We start from the raw sequence: 15,018 nt of genomic DNA on the forward strand, positions 1-15,018 counted from the left end.
TGCAGTGGACATAAAATGACTTATTTCTCTTCTTGGCAAATACGCATTTCCTGCACTCTGTTTTATTTCACCTTTAAAATAAAGTTCTCGAAAATGTAACTTTATTATATCACTAAATGATACCTTGGATTGAGTTTGCCAATGACACTATCATAAGCTTAAAGTCATTATCTCTAATAAGTTATATGAATGATCTGTAAGGTAATGCATAGTGGATTAATTTGTTTATAATATATGCATTGAAATCCATTAGAGAGTACCTATAACTTGTTATTCACTAATGAAAAAATTTAAGCAATAACAAGATTTTGTGATTTTATTATTTGTATTGAAAAGTAATACAAAAATTATATATGTTTTGCATTTTGGACAAATATGTTCATATGTTTAAATATTTCTTTAAAGGGGATTTCCAATTTATTTTTCTAATTTCAATGTATTTATAAACATTTTATTTGCCTTTTCATTATAAGAATTTGCATTTAATTCCTCCATTTCTTACATTACTAACAATAAAATATTTTGTATTAAGCAATGAGCATATTTGAAAAGAAAATATTTCATAGCAGCTTTTAATATTTTGAAGAAATATATTTATTTAATATATGTAGTTCCTGGATGCAACAATAAATATATTTATTTGATATATATAATGCCTGGAGTCAGTACTTTAAGAACTTTTTAAATCGCCAAGTTCTTTTATATAACACCAAAAATATAAAATAAGAAAAATGACTTTGCTGTTGGCAAAGCAGAGCTAGAGGTTCTCTTGATTGTAAGAAAACTCTGAGAAACCTTAGCTTATTTTTGTTATAGTCACTATCTGAGAATATTTTTGTTTCCCAGAATTCCTTGCAATATTTACTTTATGTAAAGTGTAATCTTTTGCAAGAACTCTTATGCAAAATTATGGATAATAATGTGCTTGAAAATAATTTGTGGACAGAGAAAAAGATTACAGAACTGTCTTCTAGAAACTTAGAAGTAGATTATTAAGTTATATTGGTCTTATAGTTAGGAAAAGAAACTACTCCAACAGTGAGTCCCCAAAATGAAATAAATGACTCATTAGAGGTTAAATGGCTAGGTTACAACAAAGCCAAGGTGGGACTATTATCTTCACAAACTAGAGAAATTCTCTTTCCATATACTGCAGTTTAAAATTTCAATTATTTAAATTTCTCACAAGCAGTATGTATAAAAAAATCTTCTCTATGTTAGATTTCTGCCCTATCTGCAGAGTAGTTACAGTAGTCCCCATCTTAACTAGTGGTTTGCTTTTGGCAGTTTCAATTATCTCCTATCAATTTTAGATCAAAAATATTAAATGAAAAATTCCAGAAATAAATGATTTAAAGTTTTGACTTGCTCTGAGTAGCATGATTAAATTTCTAGCCACCCATCTCTGTCCTACCCAGAATGTGATCAACCTTTTGGCCTGTGCATGCACTATAATGACTTCTCACCCATCAGTCAGTAGGTTGCCCTCTAGGTTATAGATTGACTGTCACAGCATCAGGGTGTTTGTGCTCAAGCAACCTTTAATCTACCTAATAAAAATTCCAAAGTACATGAGTGGTGATACTGGCAATTTGAATGTGCCGAAGAGAAACCAGAATCTTTTTAAAGTGGAAAGGTGAGACTTTATCACAGGTATGTATGTGTATGAAAAAGCGTAGTGTATATATGGAATTCGAGAAATCTGAGTCTTCATAATTTTAAATTGCTTAAGTTTATCCAGAGGCTAAGAGCAGAATATTGGTTCATTCCTGTATACATCCAAACAGTATTAACTTTACAGAATGGTGTAGTATTTAGTCTTAGAGGAAACAAATAGGTCACTGAACTTACATTCTACATAGACTTTTCAGAAGCTCATGATAAACTGAATTATTCAGGGTTTGTTACTAAAACTTGTTCATGGAAGCCAGCTCTCTAACGTGGATGACTGCAAAACTTATACGGCCAGAATCCTAGGGACCTATGTCAAATTTCAGGACTAGACACATAACTGGTTTAGATGAACTTTTGTTCATCTGTCAATAAAATATTAGATTTTGAAGGTGGTATTGTGGTGGAGCAGGTTGAGCCACAGTTTGCAATGCTGGCATCCTGTTTCACTGGTGGTTCATGTCCTAGCTACTCTATTTCCAATCCAGCTCCCTGCTAATGTGATTAGGAAGGAATTGGAAGATGACTTAAGTGCTTGGGCCCCTGCTACTCATATGGGAGACTCAAATGAAGTTGCAGGCTCCTGACTTCAGCCTGGCCCAGCCCAAGTCATTGTGACCATCTGGGGAGTGAACCAAGGGATGGAAAATCTTTCCTTTTTTCTCTGTCTCTTTCCCTTTCTCTGTGACTCTGTGAATTTGAATTCATTCAAATTCAATGGCTATTTCTACTATCTGGTCTCTGTTACAAGCTGCCCTCAGTTAATAAGGTGCAAAAGAATTAAGTATTTAACTCTACTTTTCACTTCAAATGTGCACTCTACTGTGTATTATTTATTCCATATTTTATATGTCAATTATGTGTATAACCAGTAGTTGAACAGGCTGTACCAGACTGCCAGACTCTAACCACTTTTCATCTAGAGATCACCAAGAGCAGTGCGTGCAGAGCAGAGACAAAGTCTCTGAAGGCCTCTGTCATCCTTTATGAGTATTTGACTCAGAAGTCATACGACCTTGATTAATGCCTTTTAAGTTTTCGATTCTTGTATATATTTAAAATGGGGAAATATTTTCTTTGTGTCATAACATTTGTAGAAACAAACGGAATCATAATTTTTTTTCCCATTTTTGACAGGCAGAGTGGACAGTGAGAGAGAGAGACAAAGGTCTTCCTTTTTGACGTTGGTTCACCCTCCAATGGCCGCCACAGCTGGCGCACCACGCTGATCCGAAGCCAGGTGCTTCTCCTGGTCTCCCATGTGGGTGCAGGGCCCAAGGACTTGGGCCATCCTCCACTGCACTCCCTGGCCACAGCAGAGAGCTGGCCTGGAAGAGAAGCAACCAGGACAGAATCCGGCGCCCTGACCGGGAGTAGAGCCCGGTGTGCTGGCGCCGCAGGTGGAGGATTAGCCTAATGAGCCACGGTGCTGGCCCAGAATCATAATTTTATAACAAGTGAATTACATGAGAGAACTTCAAAAGCTTCATTGAAAAATGATATAAAAAGACACATTTATTTTGGGGTGCCAAAAATTAAGGTTTATGTATGAATTTTTTTCCTAATATGTACTTTCATGAACTTTTTGAAGACTTCTCATAAATGGGAAGTAATACTTAAAATACACAATGTTTAATGTAGCCATCTGAAGGAAGAACTTACGAAAAATACTTGATATAAAATGTAGCAGTTTTAGAGAATCAAATTTTTTGCTTTTATTTTATTATTATTTATTTTATTTTATTATTTATTTTATTATGACACTTCAATGTTTCCTAGGAGATTAAAGAGACTGATCACTGGTGTTTTTCTTTTTTCTTTTTGGAAGAAAACTCACTCAATACCAAAGTCCTATGACATTACTTGTCCATGATAAATATTATAATGAAACAGTAAGTAATTAGTTTATACAAGAGAAATAATGGACTCTAATCAAAAAACTTGTTGGAAGGCAAATACAATGCATTAGAATTACAAAAAAAATTTAAAGCACTTTCATTGATCTACTCAGTACAACTTCTTAAAATCCTAAAAATATGCTTATTAATTTACATGAAGATTGAAAATACTTGCTGTGTCCCATAGGATTTAAAATATGCTGATTTCTAAACATGAGAATATCTTGTGGAATGATTGGAATTCAAATGAATTGGACAGGGTATAAGTTGGAAATTTTGGATAAAGAATATAAAAAAACCTCTTTTTAGTACATTTAGTACCTCAGTTTAGTACATATGAAGTGGAAATTTGAGAAAAATACTTTAAAACATTGAAGTTAGAATTGATAAAAAAGAAAACTGACACTTCATTGCATACAAGACATTTATTGCATTGCTTGAGTTGTGCAGAAACACTTAACCACTCTATTTAATATGAAATTTTATTAAGAACATAATTGAATCCATTCTTTAAATTCTAAGACTTGCCAGGTATCAAATTTCACTTTTGCATCATCCATTATGCTCTACTTGCTGATCTAGTGTTCAGATATGTTCTCCCTGATCTGTGGTGACTAACAGAGCACCTAAAAGGTAATCTACAGAAGTGAAATTGACACTTTGAGATGTGATGACTTTGAACAGCCCTTGTCTCAACTGCTAAGGAACAGTTTTTTTTTTTTTTTCATACTATTTGTTGAACTCTTTACTTAGTATAGAGTTAATCTTATGTGTATAAAGTTAATTGAAAATACATCTTAGTTAAAAAAAATAAGAATGGTTATAGGATAGGAGAAGGAGGAGGAAGAGGGGTATGAGTTGGGGTGGGAAAAATCACTATGTCACTAAAGTTGTATTTATGAAATGCATGAAGTTTGTATACCTTAAATAATAGGTTTCTGGGGAAAATTTTATTTTTCATCCTTTTTTTTTAAGATAACATTTGAAGTGAGCTATACTAATAATTATATAAAATCCAGTTACTTCCTCTTAAACATCAAGTGCATACATAATATGTGGGAGCTTTTTAAAATGCAGATTTCTTGGGCCAGCACTATGGCACAGCAGCTTAAGCTGCCATCTATAGTGCCAGCATCCCATTTGGGCACCAGTTAGAGCTGTAGCATCTCCACTTCCAATCCAGCTCTTTGCTAATGTGCCTGGGAAAGATGTGCCAAATGCTTGGACCCCTGCACCCATGTGAGAGACCTGGATGGATCTCCTGGCTCCTGGCCTCGGCCTGGCCCAGCCCTGGCTATTGCAGCCATTTGGGGAATGAACCAGTGGATGGAAGATACCTCTCTCTCTCTCTAATTCTCTAATTCTGACTTTCAAACACATAAATAAATAATATTAATATTATTTATTAATATTAAAATTATAATTATTAATATAAACTTAAATTAAATTAATAATATTTCTAAAATATAGATTTATGTCTTTTTCCAAAGATCTTTCCATAACTGGGGCTCATGAATCTGGATTTTTCATTAGCAGAATTCAAGACAGGTGATATCTGGACACACTGAGAAATCATAAATTTGGTATATGTGAACAAAGGTTAAAAGAGTTAGGGATTTGGTGTACACCAGTAATTTTCATAAATTGTCTCAAAGGGAAGAGGCAAGGAGTAATATTAATTGAGCATGGGCAGTCATTGTGCTAAGTACCTTACTAATGATGTGCTAATCCTATCAACACATCCTGAAAGGTGGAATTATCATAGCATTTTAGTATTATGGGTTGTTAAGTAGTGGAACAGGATAGTCAGTACATTTTTTTAGCTTCAAAAACCAACAAGATTCTGCTTTTTACTATAACTCATTAAAATATTCACCCTTTAAGATATTCTCACAAAAATATAAATATATCAACATAAATCTGTGAATGTTAATTGTCATGAGTGCAAGAAGCAAAAATTTCACAGGAAACACTTTTAAAGAGATATTATAATTAAAAATGGATTAGTGAAAGATTAGATAAAGGATAGAGACTGTCTAACCTATCAATAGAGGAGGGGTAGTTTATTGACATCTTAGAAATACCGTCCTGTTTAGAGAGAATAGTCTGAGATTTTTATTGAAGCTGCAGTGGAGGGGGCTAGCTTCACAGAAAATGCAGGAGGAGTAGCACATCTTTGAGGTAGCAATGATAGAAGCCAAACCGGGTCTAGCCAAGCACAGAGCATGCCATTGTATTGCTTCTCATCCTTGAATGGTGCTCTCATTGAATTTTATTTAAAGGCCTTCTACTGGGATTTGATTTCCTCTCCCTGCCCACAGCAAGAGGCTTCTCTGTTCACCCAGCCATGCCAACTTGGAGCTGGGACAGGAGTTATACAGGCAATGCTTTCCTTTCTACTTACTCCAAGGTGCTTTCTCTTTTCTCTTTTTTTGATTTTATAGATGTTTATTTATTTTTTCAACTTTTATTTAATAAATATAAATTTCCAAAGTACAACATTAGGATTATAGCGGCTCTTCCCCCCATAACCACCCTCTGACCCGCAACCATCCCATCTCCAACCAACTCCCTCTCCCATCCCATTCTTCAAGATTCATTTTCAATTATCCTTATATACAGAAGATCAACTTAGTATATACAAAGTAAAGGTTTCAACAGACCCACACAGACACACAAAGTATAGAGTACTGTTTGAGTAGTAGTTTTACCATTAATCTGCATAGTACAACACATTAAGGACAGAGATCCTACATGGTGAGTGGGTACACAGTGACTCCTGTGTTGATTTAACAATTGGTACTTTTATCTATGATGTCAGTAACCATCTGAGGCTCTTGTCATGAGCTGCTAAGGTTATGGACGCCTCTTGAGTTCACAAACTCCAACCTTATTTAGACAAAGCCATAGTCAAAGTGGAAGCTCTCTCCTCCCTTCAGAGAAAGTTACCTCCTTCTTTGATGGCCCATTCTTTCTGCTGGGATCTCATTCACAGAGATCTTTCATTTAGGTCCTTTTTTAAAATTTTTTTGACACAGTGTCTTGGCTTTCCATGCCTGAGGGCTGATCCTGAGGCCAGGGTGCTGTTTAGGAAATCTGCCATTTGATGACTCTGCTGTGTATCCCGCTTCCCATGTTGGATTGTTCTCCCCTTTTTAATTCTATCAATTATTTGCAGACACTGGTTCTATTTATGTAATCCCTTTGACACTTAATTCTATCCTTTTGATCAATTATGAATTTAAACTGATCACTTTAACAAGTAAGATGGCATTCATACATGCCTCCTTGATGGGACTGAATTGGAATCCCCTGGCACGTTTCTAGCTCTACCATTAGGGATGAGTCTCTTATTCCCACTCTTACATTTAACAGATTACTTTTCAGTTAAATTTAAGTGCCTAAGAATAATTGTGCATTAATTAGAGAGTTCAATCAATGATATTAAGTAGAACAAAAAAATACTAAAAGGAACAAAATAGTAGGTTGTTCCTCGACAGTCAGGACAAGGGCTGATCCAGTCATTGTTTCTCAGTGTCCATTTCACTTCAACAGGTTTCCTTTTAGGTGCTTAGGTAGTTGTCATCGATAAGGGAGAACATATGATATTTGTCCCTTTGGGACTGGCTTATTTCACTCAGCATGATGTTTTCCAGATTCCTCCTTTTTGTTGCAAATGACTGGATTTCATTTTTTATTGCTATATAGTATTTTATAGAGTACATATCCCATAATTTCTTTTTTTAACTTTTACTTAAAATTTAAATTTCCAAAGTACAACTTTTGAATTATAGTGGCTTTTCCCCCCATAACCTCCTGCCCACCTGCAACCATCCCATCTCCCACTCCCTCTCCCAACCATTCACATTAAGATTCATTTTCAATTTTCTTTATAAACAGAAAATCAATTGAAAATCAATTTAGTATATACTAAGTAAAGATTTCAATAGTCTGCACCCACACAGAAACACAAATTATAAAGTACTATTAAAGTACTAGTTATGCCATTAATTCACATAGTACAACACATTAAGGACAGAGATCCTACATAGGGAGTAAGTGCGCAGTGACTGCTGTTGTTGATTTAACAATTGATACTCTTGTTTATGACATCAGTAATCACCCGAGGCTCCTGTCATGAGTCGCCAAGGCTATGGAAGCCTCTTGAGTTTGCCAGCTCTGATTGTATTCCATAATTTTTTTAATCAGTCTACTGTTGATACACATTTAGGTTGATTCCAGGTCTTAGCTATTGTGAATTGAGCTGCAATAAACATTAAGGTGCAGACAGCTCTTTTATTTGCCAATTTAATTTCCTTTGGGTAAATTCCAAGGAGTGGGATGGCTGGGTCGAACGGTAAGGCTATATCAGTTTTCTGAGCAATCTCCAAACTGTATTCCATAGTGGCTTTACTAGTTTGCATTCCTACCAACAGTGGAGTAATGTCTCTTTTTCTCCACATCCTCGCCAGCATCTGTTATTAGTTGATTTCTGTATGTAAGTCATTCTAACCGGGTTGAGGTGAAACCTCATTGTGGTTTTGATTTGCATTTCCCTGATGACTAGTGATCCTGAACCTTTTTTCACGTGTATGTTGGCCATTTGGATTTCCTCTTTTGAAAAATGTCTATTTAGGTCCTTGGCCCATCACTTAAGTGGGTCGTTTGTTTTGTTGTTTTGGAGTTTCTTGATCTCTTTGTAGATCCTGGTTATTAAACCTTTATCAGTTGCATAATTTGCAAATATTTTTTCCCATTCTGTCGGTTGCCTCTTCATTTTCCTGACTGTTTCTTTTGCAGTACAGAAACTTCTCAATTTGATGCAATCCCAAATGTTAATTCTGGCTTGACTGCCTGTGCCTCTGGGATCTTTTCTAAGAAATCTTTCCCTATGCCTATATCTTGCAGGGTTTTTCCAATGTTCTCTAATAATTTGATGGTGTTGGGTTGTAGATTTAGATCTTTAACACATGTTGTGTAAGGTGTAAGGTAGGGATCTTGCTTCATGCTTCTGCACGTGGAAATCCAGTTTTCCCAGCACCATTTATTGAATAGACTGTCCTTACTCCAGGGTTTGGTTTTGGATCCTTGATGTAGATGTTTGGATTGATTTCTGGTGTTTCTATTCTGTTCCATTCGTCTATCCATCTGTTTCTGTACCAGTACCATGCTGTTTTGATTACAACTGCCCTGTAGTATGTCCTGAAATCTGGTATTGTGATGGCTCTGGCTTTGTTTTTGTTGTATAAGATTGCTTTAGCTATTCGAGATCTCCTGTGTCTCCATATGAATTTCAGCATCATTTTTATTACTCTACAATGAGGCATTCTGGTCTCTGACCTGGCTTCTGTTGTTCTTCTGAAGGTGACCTAGTACATGAATAGCAATTCAAATTGGTGTCTCTGTGGGAAGGTGGTCGTCCAAGCATCTGACTCAGCTACCATCCTCCTTTCAGCCACCTGTCTGTTATTTTGGGCAAAAAATTTATCTCTGCTTATCTTAATCATTTTCTGAACTATAATTTTTTTTGAATGAAAGGGTTTTTTCCTTTATTTGTTAAGGGTATGAGTTAAATTTAAATGGGTGAAATAAAAGTAATGAGATGAATTTTATAATTACTAGGATATATTAATTTCAACCATGTGTGAATATACTTATATATTTTGTTTCCTTTCTTTCCTGCAATCTTATCCTTGGGAAAGTTCTTCCAGTTGTGCCTTTTCTTTTTCTTCTCCACAACTTTATTTTTTTAAAATTTCATTTAAGTTGTATAAGTTTCATGTATTTCATTTAAACTTATTTAGGAACATAGTGATACCTCCCACCCCAGCCTCCCTCCCACTCAGACTATAACCCTTCTTCTTCCTCCCTCTCCTATTCCCACTCTAAATTTTTACAAAGATCTATTTTCAGTTTACTTAATGATCATAAAGTTAAACCTTAACTACGTAAAAGAATTCAACAAACAGTATGAAGGAAAAAAATACACTATTCCTCAGAGAAAGAGACAATGGCTGTAAACAATCATTGAAGTTCAAAATGTCTATTTATATTTTAGGTACTCTTTTAGCTACCTTGGATCAGGGAAAATATATGGTATTTGTCTTTTTGGGACTGGCTTATTTCACTAAGTATAATGGTTTCCAGTTGCATCCATCTTGTTGCAAATGACTGGGATTCATTTCTTTTTTTTACAGGTAAGTGGGACTCCATAGTGTATATATATACCATAATTTCCTTATCCAGTCAACAGTTGATGCACATCTGGGTTGAATCCATATCTTAGCTATTGTGAATTGAGCTACAATGAACATGTAAGTACAGATAACTCTTTCATATAGTGATTTCTTTTGGTTTATGTGCATTCCCAGGAGTGGAATGGCTGGATTATATGGTAAGTCTATATTCAGATTTCTGAAATATCTCTATAGTTTTTTCTACAGTGGCTGCACAAGCTTACATTTCTATGCACATCCTTACCAGCGTTTGTTGTTTGTTGATGTCTGTATGAAAGTCATTCTAACCAGAGGGAGGTGAAACCTCATTGCTCCCCCACTTTCTCAACCCTTTTAACAATTGCTTTCAGTGCCTCTGTCCTGAGAATGAATTTCTGCTGAAAAGCCTGGAAAGCATTGCAGAGAAGCACCAAATAAGACTCATCTTTTTTTAAACTTTTATTTAATGAATATAAATTTCCAAAGTACAGCTTATGGATTACAATGGCTTTTTCCCCCCATAACTTCCCTCCCACCCGCAACCTTCCCTTCTCCCGCTCCTCTCCTATTCCATTCACATCAAGATTCATTTTCAATTATCTTTATATACAGAAGATCAATTTAGCATATATTAAGTAAAGATTTCAACAGTTTGCACCCACACAGAAGCACAAAGTATAAAGTACTGTTTGAGTACTAGTTATAGCATTAAATCACAATGTACAGCACATTTAGCACAGAGATCCTACGTGAGGAGTAAGTACACAGTGACTCCTGTTGTTGACTTAACAAATTGACACTCTTATTTATGGCATCAGTAATCTCCCTAGGCTCTTGTCATGAGTTGCCAAGGCCATGGAGGCCTTTTGAGTTCGCCAATTCTGATCTGATCTTATTTCGACAAGGCCATAGTCAAAGTGGAAGTTCTCTCCTCCCTTCAGAGAAAGGTACCTCCTTCTTTGATGACCTGTTCTTTCCACTGGGATCTCACACACAGAGATCTTTCATATAGGTTTATTTATTTATTTATTTATTTTTTATTTTTGCCACAGTGTCTTGGATTTCTATGTCTATAATACTCTCATGGACTCTTCACCAGATAAGTGCCCTAAGGACTGATTCTGAGGCCAGAGTGCTGTTTAGGACATCTGCCATTCTATGAGTCTGCTGTGTATCTTGCTTCCCATGTTGGATCATTCTCTCCCTTTTTTATTCTATCAGTTAGTATTTGCAGACAGTAGTCTTTTTTATGGGATCCCTTTGACTCTTAGTCCTATCATTATGATCAGTTGTGAACAGAAACTGATCACTGGGACTAGTGAGATGGCATTGGTACATGCCACCTTGATGGGATTGAATTGGAATCCCCTGGCACATTTCTAAATGAGACTCATCTTAAAGCGTGTCTACAAAGAGCAATTAATGTTAGCTACTGGGTCTATTTGACTAGGGGGATGTTCACACAAGTTCATGCTGTCCATCTAATATAACCTTGCGTATTCCTTTGTTTTATCTATAGATTCCTTATTTGTTCCCAGAAATGCCCTCTTTAATATTAATCAGTAGTCTTCTTTTCAGTAGCACTATTTAGAGTCAATATTTGAAACAATGTTCTAAAACATGTAATCTCCAATCTGTGAGAAGAGAAATTTGTCCCCACTTACATAAAGCATACTACTTTGGGCCAAACCAATGGATGTTTACTATATAATGATAAATGATAATTATTGTCATTGAATATGTAAATTTGGACTAGAATTTGAACACATAGGAACACTGATCAAGACTCCTCAAAGGTTATTGGGCTTGTTTCTCCCAGACCTGTTTATCATGTTCTGCCTTGAATAAACCTCACCTTAACTGTTTTATAGCCTATTTATTTCTCTCAACAAATTCATATTTTGAATCTTATTCAGTGAGCTCCAAATTCTTCACTGGTGCTGTCAAAATTTAATATGGAGAAGAGAGTTATTAAAGAGCTATTTATAAAATGTGATAAAGTAAATATAAGAGTAAACCAAAGAGGAGAACAGGACATTAATGATGCAATTTTCTCATGTATTATAAAATTATTTTCTTGTATTTCTTATCCATGTGTAATTAAGTTTGAATTAAAATTCAGTGGAAAATAAGCTACATCCTTTAAAATGTTAAAGCATAAATAGTTAAAAAAAACTTAGGTATGGCCTAGTTTGCTTTCTTCACGATACAATAATATGTTGGTTGCATGTTTAATAAAAAGTGACAAATTTATTCTTTTATTACCATTGAAGTAAAGCTAAAGAAAATAACACAATTTTTAGAAATGTAGAAATTTACTACATAGTGACATAATTTTATTATTTTACTTAATTTTAGGGAACATAACACTTTTTCTTACACAAAGTAAAACAGCCAATATTCTTGAGACCAATGAACTGTTCATTTTTCTGTATGGAGCATTCCAGTATTAGTATAGTCACTAGAATATCAAATGTATATGTTACATATTGTTGATATGAAGAACATGCAAATGAGTGAATTGAAAATATTTTTTCGGTGTGTTGCAGTACTCACATTTCTAGGTGCAAATGGTATTTGCAACAAAACATATAATAAAGAGAACATCTCAGATGCTATGCCGTTTTCCTCACTGGAATTTAGCTAGGCTATTGGAGCTTGGAGGTAGATGAAGAGGACAGAAATGGTAAGGAAGAGCCAGAGGTAAGTTAATGTTAAAGCTAAGAGCTTAGCAATCAATTTTCCTTATAAAAGTTAAAAAGGAACCAAGAGTTCAAAAGTTATATTAATTTCCCAACTGACCAAGCAGTGAGTCATGAGGATTTAAATTCAGCACTCCAGTTTCAAAGCTAATGTTTCTTGTTTCTTGGTTAGCAGGTATATAACATTTTAGTTCATAATTTAAAATTATTAAAGTTGTTGAACTATTTATTGAGTAGTTACTGTATGCCAGACCACATTTAAATTTTTTTCCTCTACTGGTGCTAATCCTCACATGTCTTTTTTTCCACTTCAAAATTCTAATTGACTTATGATAACTATGTATACTTACGGAGTAACTGTGCTGTTTAAATACATACAATCTATAAATATGCCAAAAGGATAATGACACATCCATCACTTTAAATATGTATCAGATCTTATGTTTGGAATGTTCAAAATATTCTTCATTAGCTATTTTGAAATAAACAGCTAATTATTGTCAGTCATAGTTATCCCACTGTCCTAAAGAATGTTAGAAGTGATTCCTCCTATCTAACTATATTCCTGTACCTTCTAACTCACCTCTCTCCAGCCTCTCCTCCCTTCAGCCCCACCCCCAGCCTCTAGTAATGATTATGTTACTCTCTACTTATATGAGATTAATTTTTTTTTTGGTTTCCACATATAAGGTAGACAATGAAGCTTTTGTTTTTCTATACCTGACATTGCAGTTAACATAATGCTCTTCCAGGCTCATCCATGAGCTGCAAATGACATTATTTCCTTGTTTTCTATGACTGAATATATTTCACACTTTTTATTCCGTTCATCCATTGAGAGACACTTAGGTTGAGTCCATATCTTGGCTATTGTGAATAGTGCTGCAATAAATATGGAGGGGTGGATATCCAACATGCTGATTTCCTTTCATTTGGATATTTACCCAGTGCTGGAATTGATGATCATATTGCAGTTCTGTCTTTCTATGTATTTTTAAAATACATACTTTATTTACTTGAAAAGCAGAGGTATAGAGCTATCTCCTATTTGCTGGTTCACTCCTAAAATGACCACAACCACATAGCTCTGAGCCAGATTGGAGCCCAGAGGTAGTTAGTCAATCCCAGTGTTTCATATGGGTGGCAGTGACACAAGTACTTAAGCCATAACCTCCTGCCTCCGAAGATGCATTTTACCAGCAAGTTTGGAATTGGGAACAGAATTTGGACTGAAATCCAGGTACTCTGATGCGGGATGTAGGCATTACAAGTGGAATTTTAACCCCTATGCCAGATGCCCATTCATGCTTCTAATATTTTTTCAAGAAATTCCATACTGGTTTTCACAGTGACTCTAGTATTTCACATTTATATAAACACCATGTGAGAACTTCTCTTTTTTACTAGCATCTGTGATTAATATTATTATAATTTTTATTTTAAATCTTTTCAACTCATACATTTTATAGGGCACAGTACAATATTTCAATACATATATGCAGTGGAAACTGATTGTTTCCTCATTTTATCCTGGTGCTTGGAGACTACCAGCTGCTCTCGTCCAGATCCGTTTTCTTTTTCTTCTTAAAAATATTTTATTTATGGTTTGTCCTTTCGAAAAAGCCATTCCAATTTGAGTAAGAAGACATCACATAGTGGTTTTGATTTACATTTCTGTGATGACTAGTGATGCTGAGCATTTTTTCACATACTTGTTGGACAGTTCACAACAGGCTTTTTATAAATTTTCTTATTACTCCATTTTATAAATGGAGAAACTCTGACCCAGTATGACAAGTAGTGAAACAGAAAGATTTTTATTCAAATCTATATTTATCAGATGGACTTTAGTCATCACTGCTGCCTCTCAGGGTGTCCATTAGTAGGAGACTGGATTGGAAGTGGAGCCTGGACTGAAACCCAGAGACTTTTATAAGTGATATAGGCATCCCAAGTAGTGTCCTAACTGCTGTGCCAAATTCCTGCCCCTAAATTGATGTTCTGAAATATTAAATTACACATCATTATAGATTTCTACAATGTACAGCTTAAGATTATTATTAGAAAGCAATGAATATTAGAATTTTAATGCAAAATCTAAATAATTACTATGAAAAACGTAGAAATTCACAGATATCTTATTATGCTGTTATTTTTCTTAAAGGACAAAAGTTATGATGTACATGATTGCATCTACATTGAAAATAAATGTACTTATGGGCATATATAATAGATTACAAATAAAAATATATTATTTGATAACTGATGATGTTGTAAATTAATTTTGCCCAAAATATTACTTATTTATGTGATTATATGGTATTTTTTCTATCTAAGATAATAGAGGAATTCCAAAGACTAATTTAAAAAATTATATGAAGGTTAAGTCTAGCAACAAATAAATTAGTAGAATTATTTTTGCTGCAAAGGAAAATAATTTTAATATGATCACATGAATGTTAGAAAAACTTTCACATTTTACTAATCCATTTCTTTATAACTTGTATGCACCTGAGTTTTAGTTCTTGTATA

At 34.6% G+C, this 15,018-nt stretch overlaps 1 long non-coding RNA gene across 1 annotated transcript in view; it reads left to right on the forward strand.

Annotated features, from left to right (window-relative positions):
* Positions 1–14,694, forward strand: part of LOC103349786 (uncharacterized) — a 56,312-nt gene extending 41,618 nt beyond the window's left edge. The window contains exons 4-5 of the long non-coding RNA XR_007923257.2: positions 9,767–9,883; positions 12,334–14,694. This is a non-coding gene — a long non-coding RNA (uncharacterized lncRNA). The remainder of the gene's footprint in view (positions 1–9,766; positions 9,884–12,333) is intronic.
* Positions 14,695–15,018: the final 324 nt, after the last annotated feature.

This window comes from Oryctolagus cuniculus, chromosome 5 (genome assembly GCF_964237555.1).
Source record: "Oryctolagus cuniculus chromosome 5, mOryCun1.1, whole genome shotgun sequence".
NCBI lineage: Eukaryota > Metazoa > Chordata > Mammalia > Lagomorpha > Leporidae > Oryctolagus > Oryctolagus cuniculus.